Source organism: Alligator mississippiensis, chromosome 3 (genome assembly GCF_030867095.1).
Source record: "Alligator mississippiensis isolate rAllMis1 chromosome 3, rAllMis1, whole genome shotgun sequence".
In the NCBI taxonomy this organism is placed as follows: Eukaryota; Metazoa; Chordata; order Crocodylia; family Alligatoridae; genus Alligator; species Alligator mississippiensis.
In genome coordinates this window covers 180,393,593-180,411,092 of record NC_081826.1, presented here as the reverse complement: position 1 = coordinate 180,411,092, position 17,500 = coordinate 180,393,593, and the positions used below count along the sequence as shown (strand labels likewise).

At 39.5% G+C, this 17,500-nt stretch overlaps 1 protein-coding gene across 2 annotated transcripts in view; it reads right to left on the bottom strand.

Annotated features, from left to right (window-relative positions):
- Positions 1-17,500, bottom strand: part of BNC2 (basonuclin zinc finger protein 2) — a 478,778-nt gene that overhangs the window by 427,679 nt on the left and 33,599 nt on the right. The window lies entirely within an intron of this gene.

Sequence of the window (17,500 nt, the reverse complement as noted above, 5' to 3'; positions counted from 1 at the left end):
GATATCTGTATATCTGGATTTTATATTCTGTAAGGCTCTTAGACAGCACCATATTTTATCATGTGTTGTTACAGTTAATATAAAATACAATGAAGTTAAAAAATGGGTTCTCCTTATTTCTAATATGTATATATTTAAAATGCATTTCCCTGAGCCAAAGCAGGATATACTGCAGCAATTAAAGATGAATAGTCTTAGAGATAATATTTCAAAATACAGTCCCTAAAATCTTTAAAAATGTGGAGGAAGAGATGAAGGAAGACAATAAGAAGGAAAAGATACAGACAGTAGAATGGTTACGGTTGATTCTTCTGTTCTAATGTTGATTATCCAAAGTTCTCAATAGGTTTCCCTGTACAAAACCTGTACATTTTGTTGCTTCTGGGGAGAAAACTTCTCTGGCTTCAAAGGAAAAAACATCCTCTTGATTGTCTACCTGGGGAAAAAACATCCTCACCAGTGTGATATAATTCCCTTAATGAGGTCAGAGTACACCCAGACTGTGTACAGATAGGGCACAAAAAGAAGGAAGGATTTGTTACAGTACCTGTAAGCAACCGGGACAACTTCTAGAGATTAGCCGAACTAGAGGCAAGACAAGACAGTGGTAATACTATGGCTACCTTCTCCGTACATGCCAGAGGAGCTGTATGGCTACGGAAGATAGTACTATATTGACTCACGTGGGGTAGCAGTGGCCACATTTCATGTGTCCGGGAACACTGAAGGGGACAGTTCCTTTAAGGCACAATGATTTCCAGAGCTTCTCCTAAATGTGATTTTGTGGTTATTTATTAATCTCAATATGAGGCCAATAAAACAAAACCATCCCTTATTTATAGTATTACCTGCCTATGATGCTCTGAACTATTTTCATAAACCAGAGTACAGAATTTTTTTTTAAAAGGAACATTGAGGAGCACCTAAATGAGCAGTCGATAGAAAAAAGATGAAAGCAAACAGCAAAACAGACGACTGGTGAGGAGTTTGTGTCTTTTCCCTTCCCACTGCAAAGAGAAATGTATTCCATCTAACATACATAACATTCTGAACCTGTAAGCACATAAGGATAATGTTGAAGGGACCTAAAACCCTGCAAGAAGCAATCAGCTCGTTTAAAGATTGGACGCTTAGTAGCTAACATACTACTACAGCCTGAATAAACTATGTATTCTAAGGTCTGTTGTGAGCAATAGCATGCATCACTGAAGACGATTCACAATCCATGAGGGGAAGGAATGGAGGTCAGAGGATAAAAGCCAGAGGAGTATCCAAGCCAATCCCTTGTTTCTGTAATGCAATTTTTAAAGAATTCCAAAGTAAGCTTGAGATAATTGCAACAGAAACTAAAGGCAAGTCTTGACTGGACAGCCTTTCCTGAATTTAGGGTGTCATATGCCAGGAGTCAGCAACCCATGGGCTGGATCCAGCCCACAAAGAAGTACATTTGGCACAGAGGAACGGGTGACAATGAACTATGCTGTGCTACCCATCCCTCCATAGTGCTCCCCTCCTGTGGAACCTGCTAGTATACAGCATCTGTGCTTCCCTTGCAGCAGAGGGGCCAGATATCTGCAAGGGTGAGTGCAGGCAGCTGGCTGCTCTGGGGTGGAGACCTGAGGCCTGTAGCAATGGCTGGGTTGCAAGCTCCAGCCCACGGTGGTGAAAGGTTGTTAAGCCCTGTCATATACCACAGCAGCTAGTTGAGTCAGCTCTAACCACTCTCCAGTACTGCCAGCAACAAAGTAAAACCTGTGGATAAGACTTGTTGCAACACAGTTCTCAAAATAATGCCAAAGTTACAGGTTTGCATTTTAATTCTCTGTTGTGTTAAATTTGAAAAAAAAAATTATATTGAATTTGGAAAAACTTAAAATCAAATTTCTGTTGCTTATTGTAACTGAATTAAACTTTAAAAATTAGCAGGCTAAAATGTGTTAAATTAAGGCTTGCACACACACATGTAAGTTTTAAAGTGAAAGTAGTTGTGAAGTACCAACTGACTTGCTTTTACTGAATAAGCATATAAAGAGACATTAACAAATAATCATGTAGAAGAAAGATGACTATCAAGCACATTCTGGTGAACAGCACAGGACAAGTACTGTATTATAAAAACCATTCAACTATCCCCATATATTCACCACATGTAGGATCTCATTACCAGATGTATAACATGATGCTGGAGTGCCCTAAGTGCAGAGGGGCATAGGCAGGGCAGTGTCACCGGCTGTGATGTCAACAGTGTGGTGGTGGCCAGCCTGACAGCACAGCCACTTCTATTTTTTTGTGCCACACCCTCTCCCCAAGGTCAATGCCTCAGTCACCCCACCCTTCATTATGCCATTGCTCATTACTAACACTCATTTATATAAAAATAGCACCTACAGCAGCAGTTCCCAAACTGTGGGTCGCAACCCCAAATGGGGTCACAACATCAGCGGATGGGGTTGTGGGGGCAGGGGGCTGTGGGTTGGGAGTGAGGAGCCATGCTGAAAAAATGGGGCTATATAAATAGGGTCATGCTGAGGAAACGTTTGGGAAGCCCTGACCTAGAGTTTTCAAAAAATACTGGGGTCCCCACAAAGCTCAGAGCTTTGCAAACACATAATGAAGTGGCGTTCCCTGCTCCGAAAAGCTTAAAATTAAGACAGAGAAGCCTCAGGTAGGGACCAGAGGCAAAAAGAGCTGAAATTAGGATCACATGGCAAGTCTGCTCCAGGGCTGTGAACAGAGTGTAAGTCTCCATGGTCCCAATCCACTTGACTAAACCTGTAGGAAAAGGTTCAATATGCCCTGAAGTTATATCTTCTCCCTTCCTGCCCTGCCTAAATATCAAGGGGAACTGGTTCATTTCTAAACAATTTATATAAGTAGGGAAAAAAAGAACATTTGCTTGATCAGCTTCTATACTGACAGGAACACTTGAGGCGTAGGGTCTACATTCAAAGCATTACAAGGTACCAGAAGGCACTGAGCTATTTCTCCTGTTCATAGAAGTAAATAAAGATACTAATACTTCATTCTCATTCACTTCTGCTAATGAGGAAGCCTAAAGCTTGACAAGCTAACTCCTGCCATCAGCTGCTGAAAGAACATAGCATTTCTGCTGTTATCCCCAGGGTTAGGGACAGAAATTACATATAAACTGGTATAAGTGATCATAAACCAGTTCAAATCTATAACACAACAGAAGTTCAGTGCACATAGCCAAAAATGGCTGAAACTGGTTTAAAATAAACCTAGATGGATGTAGTATCAGACTTAACTGATTTAGGTTAAATTGGTTTATTCAACTTCTGTCCCAGATCCCCTCCAGATTCAAGTTAACTCATAATGCTCCAACATCCCAGGATGCTTTGCAACTCCCCCAAAACCCTTGCTCCGCCCCCCTCCCCCCGGTCTCAGGCTGGGTGGGCTAGTCTTGGCCCAAGCTGTCTGCTTCAGCTGAGCAGGGAGGTGTGCTCTAGTGCCCCCCGGCTTCTGGCTGCATTTCCAGAATCAAAAGGGAAGGTCTGTTCACTTGCTTATCGGTTCAATCTACACAGCTCAGACTAACCTACAAAGATTTAATTTATTCAGCCTTAGGCTTTATGGCTGCCTGTACTTAGCCCTAATGTTAAGCAGAAAGCCTCAACTAGTTGATAATCACCACGTTCTCTTTGAATGGCATAAAAATGCCAGCCAATCTGAGGTAGAGGCAGTATCTTGGGAGGAAAGCAGTTAACAAACAAAAGCATTACAGAGAACGAGAAAGAGCTGGGTGACAATGGACATTCATAGATGTGCTCAAAGAATAGGGCAGGGGGCCAGTTTTTCCCCCAGCTTGGGCTTGTTCCCCCCTGCTTATGTTGGGCCCAGGCCCACTCCTTCCCTAGCCCCACTGTCACCGCCAACATTACGGTGCACCCGCTCCTCCCCCCCAACTAGTTGGGCCTGCTCAGGGAACGGAATAGGGGGCTCAGGGCCAACGCCGGGGAGGGAGTGGCGGAGGAGTGGGCCCAGGCTCGAGTATGGGAGGGGGCCCGCTCCTTCCCTCCCCCAGCTGCTGCTGCAGCCACATCGGGCCAGTTCGGCCCAGACCCTTCCCCCTCTCCGCATTACCTTCAGGGAGCGGGGGTGGAAGCAAGGCTCACCCCCCGCTTCTGTCTGCTCTGTTGCCACTGCTCCCAGGGAGCCGGGGGGGGGGAGCTGTGCTTGCCTCACCGCCCCCCAGCTCCACCCCCTGTGTCCCCACCATCATGGTGGCACACTGCCTTCTGTCTGAGTGCAAATAAAGCATTATGGACAGACAGACAGACAGATAGACTTAGGCTTTTATAATATTAGAATGGTACAAGTCAGAGCTCAGATCTTGTTTAACTTTGCAATGAGGATGCAAACATAACGCTTGAGTACTTGTAGTTCTCTAATGCTCTCCCCGCAATTTTGTCCAAAGGACAGACAACCAAAAAGGATTTTTTCCAACTAAGGAAGAATCCTTAAATATCCAAATTTCTGTTGGATATTCCCCCATATAGAAACAGCCAGGATATATTAAGATGGGTAGGGCTTTGCTTTGGAATTCTCTTACATGGCCAAGGCTAATTCAGATTGCTCTGACCTGTTTACCAATTAGCCAAGTTAAGTCTGCAGTGAAGATGTATTTTAACGAGAATCCTTAAAAATCCAAGATCAGTGTGGGCTTTGCTTATTTTATTTTCCAAGCATAGAGATATTACACCTCAACTGCTGGCCAAATTCTAATTTAAGAAATTACATTTACCCAGATGAAAATGATTCCCCTTCAGTTTTACCCAAAGTATTCTTCATCTTTTCTTGCCTTGTTGTGCAGTACTCCTGTGTGTTAACAGGTGCCACAGTAGTTGGTGATGTCATTTCTACATGCATATATTTATGAATCTGTTGCAAACTGCTTTTCAGGTCCTTCTGATATAGGTGCTACATAAATGCAATTTGCCAATAAGATATTAAGGTACATACACCAAAGGAGAGAATGTCCTTATAAACACATTTTCTTTTACACATTACACTCCAAAACTACATATTATGTATATGATACTGATGCCTGTAACAAATAAACTAAAGGAAAACATTTGAAGTGAAATCCTGACCCCAATGAAGTCCATTGCAGAGCTCCCACTGACTTTGCAAGAGTCAGGATTTCACTTTAGATGCTAGCTCTGTTTACTAACTCAAAGGAGTTAATTGTCATGTGGTGCAATTTACTTAATTACATTGAAAACTTTTACATTATATCAGCAGGTATCGATTATTAGATTTAACCACCAAATTCAAGGGCCAGATTATCCACAAAACCAAGCAATGCCCTAAGCACATTTACCAAAAATAACTTTTAAGGCATAAGACATTCACGGTAAAACAACTGCATCTCTTAATTGCATTACAAATATGACCAAACTTTGGCTTTGGCACATTGTCAAATGGAAAAAAATTGAAAACCTATGAGCCTTCTTCCAAGAAGCCCTGCCACTCACACCCAGGAATTCAACCCTGGAGACAATCAAAAGAAACATTCTGTGTGACAGAAGATGCCACAATCTAAAGTATTTTAGAGCTGTACTATAAATTCCCTACCTCCACCCTCAAAAATTTGTAATACCAGCTGTCTAATAAAGAAGCCATTAACCAATCATATATGCAGCTGGAAACAAAATTTAGGAATGATCTTGGGATATATATTATGCGATGCTTAATTAGAGGTGAAATGGGGTACACAACTGGTTTCCAAGTACATCTTGGATGGCATCTAAGAAACACTTTAGCATGCCTTCATAACATAAGCGAAAAGTTTCAAACAGTTGGAAAACTAGAAGTACCCCCTATTGTTGAACATGAGTGAGCCCAAAACTATGAGGAAGTTCAGAATGTTCCACCTTGTGCAACATTTCTTAAACAATAGTACCATATGATAAATGAAGTCTTTGATAAGGGGAAAAAAAATCTCACAGCAACCGAAATAACCTTTGCTGCTGTGAAGGATTTGTCCCTTTTTCTTGTTTGTAGGTAGCTAAGAAAACAGCCTTAAATAGAAAAAAAAGCTTTAACACTAAAACAATAACAGAGAGAGAGACAGAACCATGGCTGACCTGTGTTGGACCATTTATCTTCTTGAGTAAGAAGAGGTATAACACACGAGTAGCATTCTCTCATCTAACCTTGCAAGATAAGATAAATGTCAGAACACAAAGCAGCCATCGTGTACACAATATTCATTTCCCTCCTCTCTTTGTACCTGAATCAAACTGGTTTTATATGATAAACATGAAAAACAAAAAGTACTTGAAACAGCAGAAAATGGGAGATACTGAGCATGTCTACACGAGATGTTACATCGCCATAGAAATGCACTACTGCGACAGCATCAGCAGGCACAAATGGTGATGCCACAGGTATGTCACTGTAGCAACGCTCTCCCTTGCTACAGTGTGTCACTACGGTGACCTAGTGGCTAAAAATAACCATGCACTGCCAGTGCATGGAAATACTAAATGACAGCAAGTAACAACGGCACCATAGGGGCATGTGTAGACTTGCTCACTGAGTACTGAAATAACTTGTGAATTACTATACCCCAAATTAAATAACACAAAGACCAGGACTAACGTGTGTGTTCTATAGCTTCAACGGCCTCCCATACTGCCCTACCAGCAGGATAATGAGACTGACCTCTAGTATGCTTTAAGATCAATGAATAGAAAACACTAAGTAAATGCTTAGTATTATTATTAATCAATGGGATGTCATCCCTACGGGCAGTACTATATACCTTCATATACTGGCTCCACTATCAACCAAAATCACACTTTGGATAACTGTACCATAACTAAATTTACCCTGAAATTTCAACTGGCTATTGTAAGATTCAACTTCTCTTCTCAAACTGTTGTGTAACAAGTTACTACACAACATAAAATATGTTTCTGCATTCCTTTCCAGAGGTGGCAGCATTTGTGCACTATTAAAAATAGTATTTCTTGGAAAGCTATGTAGTATATTTTGAATGGGTGTCACTCCAGAAATATAATGGAAAGTTATCCATCAGCGAAACCAAACATTAAAACACACACACGTATGCACACAGATATATATCATCTTGAAGGGAAAATCTTCAGACATGTTTCCAAGCTCTTCTGCACTGCTGAATTCCAGTTCTGCCACTTAAAAATCAAAAGAGGAGATGTATGTCCAGGAATTAGTAAGAGCAATTTGGAAGACAGAACCCTGCATTTATTCCTACTGACACTGAGTTAATGGAACTTTGGCAAATACATTTAACTTTCTACATTTCTATTTACTACATGTAAATTAAAGCTTGAGTATTAATACTTAACTGCCCCAAAGGCAAGCTAGAAGGTTTGCTGACTTGACTTTAAAGGGGCTGTAGAGAGGCAATTTATTTTCTGTTTCAAAATCTTGTATAAAAGGAATTTGAGATTATTGAAAATTGCATAAACAAAGATCATTTCTCTTACTTCTAGACACTTTTGGACATTATATATATATATATATATATATATATATATATATATATATATATATATATAATGTCTAGGTCTATTAAAAATACATCAACATTCATCACTGGACTTTTGGTTCTTGGATAGTTTTCAGGTGACTTCCATGAAACGCATGGCTGCATCTCCTCAACACAGCAACCTGCACTAACAAAATGACACTTGGCACTTCTCCTGGGACGCTATAACCTCTGTGGACTAAAAGGATTTGGTTTGTCTCGTCTCTCCTGATTATGCAATATATACTAGGAGCAACAGTGTGGTGACATGGATCACTGGACTGCACACGGTGTTTTCTGGTCCCACTTGTTTCTTCTGCTCATTTATTGTTTCATGTAATACCCTTAACGCTTTTCCTGTGGGAAGGACCAGACAGTACTGAGTCTGCTGTGTGCTGTTTGCTACGTTGTTCTAGTAAAAGGAAAAAAGTGCTAAAAACAGTAACACAACTGTGCTCTCTCCCCAAAACACTGTAATTTTGCTTCATCATCATTAAATCCCAGTTTCACTACATGCAATTTACATCTTTGAAGTTTAACAAGCAGTACAGGAAAAACAAGGGAGAAATGTACTCCCTTCTAACAGGGCAAGTCCTTGGAAAAGAAAGGAGAGACTTTAGCCAAGTGTTAGCAGAGCATCTCTATGCTAGTGAAAGAAATCTACTAAAACATCTCCAATTTGCAATTTAATTTAATCTGCCAAGTGCTACACCCAAAATAAACTAGGGGCCATTTACTGTTGTGCCTTATCTACTAATTCCATATATTACAACTAAAAACCACAAATATCCACAGGGACACACGAGTGCTGTTTCTCTGCATATTAAGAGTAAGCCCTAAGGCACAAGGGATAATGGTAGTCACTGTACATTAATGCCTGAAACAAGACCAAACACAATACATGGGAGGGAAAGGTGTATGTGTATGTGTGTGTGTGCACATCTGAGTGATCCCTCTCTTCTTGCGTATGTATACATCAAATGTTCCAGCACTCAAAAGAAGAGTAAAAAATTCAGAAGAGAATACTTGCACCTGGGACTGCTGCCAAACAACCAAACCACACCCATTTCTCATGCTGCCCCTGCATCTGGGACCCACAATTAGCTCAGATCAGTGGTTTACAACCTGTGAGTCTACAGACTATGTCTAAGGGGTCCACAAGATTACTGTGATCAATCAAAAGTATGTGAATACTCACATTTACAATCCAAAGGGGTCCTCACCTCCATTCAAAATTTTTAGGAGTCTGCAAATGAAAAAAGGCTGAAAACCACTGGTTTAGATGGCTCAGCTGTCCAAAGCTTGTACCTCAGTGTCACTCTTGGGCTCCCCCTAAACAGATTACTTGAGAGCAGCTCTAGGGCACACATGCTCAGGGTTGCTCAAAGTCAGAGGATCCCAAACTTTTTCTTATTCTGTACCCCCTCCAGATTTACCAGCTGCCCATGTACCCCTACCAGCATACATTTTATATTTTAACCCCTTACATGCCAATTATTATTATAATTAAAATTAAATCAGCCATTACACAATGTATCTCATGCTCCCCCCCCAGCAATGTCTTGCATACCCCAGGGGTACACATGCCACAATTTGGGAACCCCTGCTTTAAGTCATTTACCCAATCTAATCTCCAAGTTTGCATGTGCACAGAATGGGAAGCAGGGGCATGGTTCTTCAGTAGCAGTCCCAGATGGGCCATGGACGAGCCCTGAGAGCTGCCCTGTCCATGGGTTTTAATCAGTGATGCCCAGCTTGGGGAATGATATAGTCCCTTACCACCACAACATACATACACAACTGCAGTCCCTTTGCATTATTGTGACCTGCTCTTAGCCACAAACAGGCAAAAACTCACAGCTAGCTGCAAAAGCATAGAGGAGGAGTCAGGTGACCTCTTTCTTGCTCTTCCAAAACATTGTGAAGAGTCCACTCAAGATACTTGATACAAACAGGAACTATAAATGGTCATCACAGCTTAGGGTCAGGGCTGTGGTCTATATTTACAGACAGATTCAGTAATCTTTGCAAAACCCTATATTAGATTAATTCTGTTCCTAGAAGCAACAGATTATATAATGAGTAGATCATAAGGCTGGGCTTGACATGTACAGAGGCAAAGACTAACACTGTTCTTGCCCATATTTTATTTTATTTATTATGCAAAGAAACATATTAGACAAGGCAACAAATTAAGGCATGGAAAATGGTTACAAAGTGAAAAATCAATGGCTGCTTCATGTATCAATCTAATATAAATTACACTAGTTCAGGGGTTCCCAACCTCTGGGCTGCTGCCCAGTACTGGACTGCAAAGGGTTGGCTCCCGGTCCACAAGAGGGTTGGGTGCCATGGACCAGAAGTGACCATGGACCAGCAAACTGTGGACTGGAAGTGACTGGCATACTGCGGATTGGCAGCCTGCAACAGTTGGCTGCCTGCCCACAGTATGCCTGTCACTGCTGGTCCACAGTTTGCCGGTCCACAGTCACTTCCGGTCCGTCTTTTGCCGGTCCTCAGCATGAAAAGGTTGGGAACCCCTGCACTAGTTGATCTGTTCATGCATACCAGAGTTGGATAGATATTTTAGTTTCATCCAAGTAAGCTGTGTTACTATTTGCCAGCTTTCAGAAGTCAGTGTTTGACAGATTCAGCAGAGTGAGCAGGAGTGCAGTCTAATAGTTCTCCCCTAAGACACAGGAATTCGTAAGTTCTATGCATTCTGACATTCTGTGTCCTCCAGGAGGTACCACATTTTCTCTATTTGAAGATGAAAATAGCAACTCTTACCTTTTCCTAAGAGGGCATATGTTGAGAAGTGCTGAGTTCTAAGTATTTGTAGTACTAAAGCTGGCCACCTTTGTAACCCAGCAGACCTATATGTAGAACCACAAACAGAAACAAGGCAAGTTTCAATCCTGCTTTTGATAGCTCCAAGTTTTGCAGAACATTTACTGTCTATATAGTCAAATCACCATGTCAGCTTCTTCACAAATCCACGGCACTTGTCAACCTAGATATATAATGTCCTGGCTATTCTTGTTCTCAGACATTCTGTGAGCAGAATGTATGCCCAAATTGTTTTGAGGTGAAAAGTTTTGAGCTGGAAAGCACAATCTGGACTAGAATAATTACAATATAGAATAACTATAAGTCTGTTTTCATTTTGACTTGACAGGATTCAAAATCCTGTCTCCAGAGGAAAAAAGTCAGTTAATTGGCCAGTTGAGATTCACAGCCCTACCCATAAAAATCTTAATATAACTATTAGAGATACTAGGTCTCTAAATCTATGAGTGGGATTTATACACTTATATACTTGAGGGCTTATGGTTATACTATTCTATATACTGTTATATTTTCTGTTCAGTCAAGGAACATGCTCCAACATACAAGCAATCACCAAGCAAAAATTTGTAGATAAACTGGGCTTTAATACATTTTAGGAATCAATGAAGTATCTAACCATATCATAAACAATGACAGGCTTGAACAGAGACTCAAAATAAAAAAAAGCAGCTTACAATACAATTTCTCTTAATGAACACTTGCCAATCAAATTAAGTTATCATATACTCAAAATCATGGTCAACCCCTGTTATACCTTGTACATAAGCACAAAATCAAGCCATGCATCTGCTAGCATAGATCAGGTCTAAAAATCTCAAACTGGGATTCTTTTCTTGATAATAAAGCAGATTTAATCCTAAAAGCTCTCTCAGACACTGGGGTCCAATCTTTGCCTCTAAGTTCCTTCGTGGTGACGTACATTGCTATGAAAAGGAATTTACAACTGCTAATGATGTTGCTGGAAGCCTCTAACTGAGAAGCACATTCTGATCACCTGAGCTGTCTGCACATGCCAGGAAACCAGCCCTTCCTCAAATGGAGAGACTTAGTCCTAAAGCCCCCTACTAAGACTACCAATGGATTCTAGGTGGCAGAACTCTTGTGTAGTTTGCCAGTGAGCAACAACTGTTGATAACTGACTTGTTCTGACTCAAGTTCTCCTTATCCTCCTCATTCACTATGGCACTTGACTTGTTCTCTCATTCCTTTTAAAGATACCATAACCTTCGCTACATAGCAGGAGGGTCACCACATCTTCAACAGAGCCACATGCATATGTCTTAAGACAAAAATTGGCTCAGCATCAGTGAATGCTTATCCCAGCCTGAAATGTTTGCCTGTTACTTAAGTCTTTGACAACTTTTTCCCTGCTCAACTGGAGCACACACTTATTTATTTACATGTTATTTTTTTTTAATTTACTTTAGGTTGATATTTCTCTTTCCTTTAATTACCTGACAAACAATAGTATAGCTGCATAAATTTTGCCTGAGGTGTAAGTTGGAGTTGAGCCTAATCACTAGCTGGAGACATTGTTCTGGCTAACTTAAGCAGAACACATTTGTACTGTATGTCTGAACAATGGTTAGGCACTAAAGTTAAGTATTCTTTTTAGCAGTTGTTGATTTTAATTAACCCTTTTCTAGATTATCTGAGAAGACAGTTTTTCCACTTTGCATTACGTAGTTAAGTGTGGGTAAACAAACAAAGCTGGTGCAGTTCAGTTCAGTGCCGGGCAAACTAATGCACACAGATCGGATTAGCCTTCAAAAGAAAGTGCATCTAAGCTCAGAGATTCAGACTACCATCTCTTTTCAAACTTTATAGTTCAGACAGAAGCACTACCTTTAATTCCAAGATAAACCACAGGTCCTCCAGTTCTCCCGTCTAAAAGTAAGGAATCCGAAGTGAAGCCAAGTAAGTAATCCGAAGTTGAATGAAGCTAAAAGTAAGGACTCCGAAGTTATGGGGAAAAACACAGATACATTTTGCAGAAAAATATTGCTATGACAACTGGAAGTCATATGAGAAAATTCTGACAAAATATTAATATCATTCACTGAAAAATTTAAAATGAAAGTCACAAGGATTTTTATATATGCATGTGTCAAAAATCCTGAGCATTAATTTTCTCCTTTGTTTTCTGTGAGCTAAATTCTCTTACATTATAAAATAATATGGATATGTCCACTGAAACCATGAAAACTTCCCTAAAACTAGATCATCCCAGCTTTTTCAAGCTGCAGAAGTTCTCTAAGCACAAAAGCTGTGTTCACAAGAGATCTGTGCATAAATCAACCCATCGCTGCTTTCACTGGTGTCATTTTCTGCAATCCCCCAAATGTTGACAAATTCCAAAACCAATCCTGCAAGACATACAGAGACCAATCTGAGTGATGTCAATAGATTAGACAGAACGTTGTGTTGGTTTGTTTAAGGACTGTGGGACAAGACCGCTTGACTACAGAGACAACTGTCCTCATGAAAATATATTCTCACTAATTTTTGCTTCAAAAGTGCAAGAATACTTGGAAAACACAATGGCAAATGTAATCAGTTATAAAATGCCATTGATACAGGTCTGATCAAAAGCCCCAATGAAAAACAAACAAATTTTGGAGGGGTTCAGAACTTGAGCCAATACTGAAATCTAAATTTCTCAATTGGCCTTCTCCTGGTTCCTGTTAAATTAATGTATTCTGAAGTGGTTAGCTCTTCTTGCCTCAATGTCCTTTTTATTTATGCCAGAAATATCAAAACCATTCAACTCATCTTTATTACTCCTAATAAGAAATTCTTACACTCCCCACTCACAAAACATTATTTTCTATAAAACTATGTCATTTGCTTAGGCAATCACAGCCCAACTCTTATATGAAAATTTCTTATTTTGGAGATTCCTCATACTTTGAGAACTTTGCAGAAAGATTCTAGTTAATGATTTTTAAATGTAAAGAACAACTACATAGCTATTAATAAAGTGTTCATCTGTACTAGTAGGAACACTCCTGTAACTCTGAGTCTCATCAAGAATCCTTAGGATGTCAAAATCACTCAGCCTCAATTCACAAATCTCTCAGTGTGCAAATGCACAGGAGACTCTTGGATAACAATGAAAGTTCCAATCGGTGAACTTGAGCATAAATGACAGAGGTCTCCCCCTACACCCCATCAAACAGTGTTTCAAGAAAAAGAAAAAAAATGGAGAAAACATGAAAAGTGATGCTTACTAGCAAAGAACATGTCCAGTGTTTCCAACATTTAAGTCAACATTAAACATTTTTCTTCTACCAAAAAACTGTGTCTAACACTGCCAAAGTCAGCTTGGGAATCTGCACTGAGGCACTTTATTTGGAACTCGTAGTGAGAGAGGCACATGTTTTTCACAAATGCAAATTTGTCACAATTGGACTGGTCAAAACCCCAAAACTTACTTTTTTAAAAGTGGGGAGAGGAGGACTAAACATAGATTCTCCCTTTTCATTAGATTAATGGATTTCTCTGCTCCCCAGCTTTATATTACTAAATCCGGAAATAAATCACTAACAACATATTAATGTAAATATAATAGCAACATTTTGGCAAACTTGCAACAGCACACCCATAACCCATATCCACAGTAGTGGCCTTCTAAAATTACTTCATTCTGAATCCTTAAAAAAGCAATCTATTAAGAACTTTACAAGTAAAGTGCCCAAGGCTAGTTTAGATGGTGATTGATGTTACTGAGATACATTACAAAAATAGAGGTTAAAATATATAATAAAAATCTTGTGCTTTATAAAATGTACTAATATGGCATGTAAAAATACAACAGCATACAAGATAATATTTTCATATTGATCTCCACTATTGTGTTTTAGTGAACTGACATATACTGTAACAACTCAGTACCTTCCATTTCAGGTAAAACATGTTAAAAGCCTATATTGTTCGGTAGTAAAATTTAATAAGCAGAACAGTTTGACTCTGTGACACCTTCATAGCAATGTTTTTTCCTTCAGGTTTTACATATTCCACTGTAGCCATTTTGAGAAAAAACTCAAAACACAACTTTGCTTTGAAAAGTAACTGAAAATTACTTTTAGAAAGAGGAAAGACAAGTGGGAAGAGAGATTCTGCGCTACGCCCCAGAGAAGCCATGCCAAAATTTCAGTGCTTGGGCGGCCTAAAGTTCAACCCCTAAATATACATTTAGGCACCTAATTAAAAAGTGGTGAACATGCAGCACTTTCTTGGACTTTGTTTAATGGAAGTTTTGTTTGGAAATTTAGAAAGTAAGATGAAGACTAATACAAACAAATCAAATCTCCTCTTTCTTTTTGGCTCTTACTGAACATACTCCTCACTGGCAGGCAACTGTATACAGTGTTTTCAAATGCATACTGCTCTATGTAGGAGTGATGACTGAGTGCCCTCCAGGCACCTCAAATGCTATGCTGTCACTTCTAGTCACTACTCAGCAGGGCTAATGCCATACCTGTTATGACAAGAATCAGCCACTTTAAGGCACCACGCCTCTGCCCTTACAACGCATACTTGGGAAAAGGTATGAGCCGCACAATAACGTTTTAGGTGTTGCCAAGGAGAAGCAATCCTTCCCGTAAACACTAAGGAGGTGAGAAGGCAGAGGCAGGGAATAAGATCGGAGACAGAATTAAATGGAGTCAGCTGTGAGTGCAAATAATTGCTCAAATTTTACAGTACTTTTTCTTCTGTATGGTCAGAAAGAGTAAAAGATTAAGACACTGTTTGACCAGGCTAAAGTGGGCTTTAGTTATCAGCCTAAACCTGCCATCTGGTGTTAAGAGACAGCAGATCACACCCCAGATGTGTTCCTTCAAACAAATCACATTTCCACCCCCTTTCTCTTTTTCTGCAGTGGGAGGGGTGTCTATCAAATATGCAAATTAACAGAAGTTTATTTCAAAGTGGAACTGCTGTTAATTAAAACAAGCACTTGAACAGGTAAATAATTTAGCACATGTGCAGAAAAAATAATTAGTCCTCCAAATTCCCTACCTCTCAATATTTTGCTAAGTGGATTGGCTTGCTGTTGAGGAATGAGGTAATGGAGGCTAACAAAAAATGCAGGTTGGCCCACCTAGGTCAATTTAAAAGCCTTTAAAAAATCTAAATTTGTTTCAGTACATAATAAGTTTTGAAATCTTTGTCTCAATTCTTTATTTCTTTCTGTTGCAATATCTCATTCCACAATTGGGGTGGAGAAGGGTTATGCAGTGCTATCATTTGCACCTCATTAGTCTTGGGCTGGAGCTTTGAGAAAGCTGATATTCCCTCTAAATTTTTACAGATGCTTCTAGTTTACCAGTTCATGACTGCACTACTAGGAAAGACTTCCTGCCACTAAACTGCTTGCTGGCATGTAAGCTGAATTTCAAAATCCCTGAAAAAGTAAACCTTTGTGGTGCTCACTTACCTTATTCTTGGGGAAAAAAAAATATATGTATCCTGAAAAACACAGAAAATCTTGTCACTCCTAACCTGTGAGACTAAAGCCCTTGATTTCCTCAAAATTGCAGCACATCTTAATTTTGAAAGTCCCACAAAAATGTTCATTAACAGAAAGGGATTTGTGGAGGTATGTATGATGCAAAATATTATGATGTGTTCAGTACGTAGGAAGAACAATATACCCAAGACACTTAATGTTTTGCCAGGATCTAGATATTTTCTTTATTTCCTACATATCATTAGCATATTCCTTTACATGGTACTAGTAGATAGATTCTCCCCTCTCCTCAGTGTCATGCCCTCTTCCCCCCTTTCTGGATAAGACATTTCTCTTTCTCTCCCTTTTGTTTTGTAATGGTTTTGGAGAGTTTTCCGAAGTTCAGAGCAGGTGACACTGGTCTGTTCTTAATCTTTAGTGCTTTAGTAATGTTAAGGCTAATGACGAGGGACACAAATCCCCTGATGGAACTGAATGCATTCCAAGCTCCCCGACCCACTCAGAGCAGTAATCCCCTGCAGCTGGAACTTACTTACCACCATGCACAGCTAATACATTTTTTAAAAGCTAGTCACTAGTGACAAATGTAAACTGGACTGAGCAGTTCTTTTCCTATCCCCTATCTTCTCTCATAACCCTGAGACTTGCTGTTTCAGTGATAGATATGATCTGCCTTTTAGAACTACCAAACTAGTGTTGTATAGTTTCACTCTAAGTGACTAGAAGGTTTTAAAAGCATCTTCAGCTGTCAGACTATAACAGAAACAAAAAAAAAAGTCATTCTTTACACAAACATTTCACAACTGGGAAAACCATATAAGTTGGCTTTAACACTACCATTCTGAACCCACTCTTTATTTAGATATAACATGCAAGCCATCTGTACAACACAATTACAGTATCTGCTTGATGCTATTAAGCTCCTTGCTGCTTTTTGTTGTCTTAATAAAACTGTGCTTGACATAGGAATGAAATCCAAGACTCGGGGCGCATTTCTGATGATGATATTCTGTTTTCAGTACAAAAGACACCAAAAGTCTCTGAGCTGGATTCTGATCTCAGTTACAATGGTACAAATCCACTGTAAATCTATTGAGATAAATGAAGTTACTATTACTTAATAGAATTCTGTGGAGCTACTGAGTTAACATGGGGGTAAATAACAGCAGAATCTGACTCTACATTATTTTAAAAGAAGAAAAGAAAAAGAAAAAAAATACTTTTAAACAAAGCATGTGCTAATCCTTCTCCATAAGGAAAAGGGGGGGAAACATTCAACTGTATGACAACCTTGCATTACATGCATGTTCCAAAGAAAGCAATGAAATAAGGATGGAAAACTGTAGCCTAAATATGAATTTTAAAAGATTATATCTCAAGGAGGAAGAAAATTCTAATGATGACATAATTGTAACAAAATATCCCTGTCAGGAACAAAAGGGAAAGGACTTAGTGGTATTAGAATTGTATCATTCAACATGGGGGGAAAAAAGGGTTAATATAGCAACTTATTTCTATTTCTTATAGTTCCCAGATAACTGGCAATAATTGCTATAATTTAAATGAATTACCAATAAGGCTTGGTGATAGCTACCACAACATTGACTACAATACTTAAATTTCATTAGATTTAATTACTG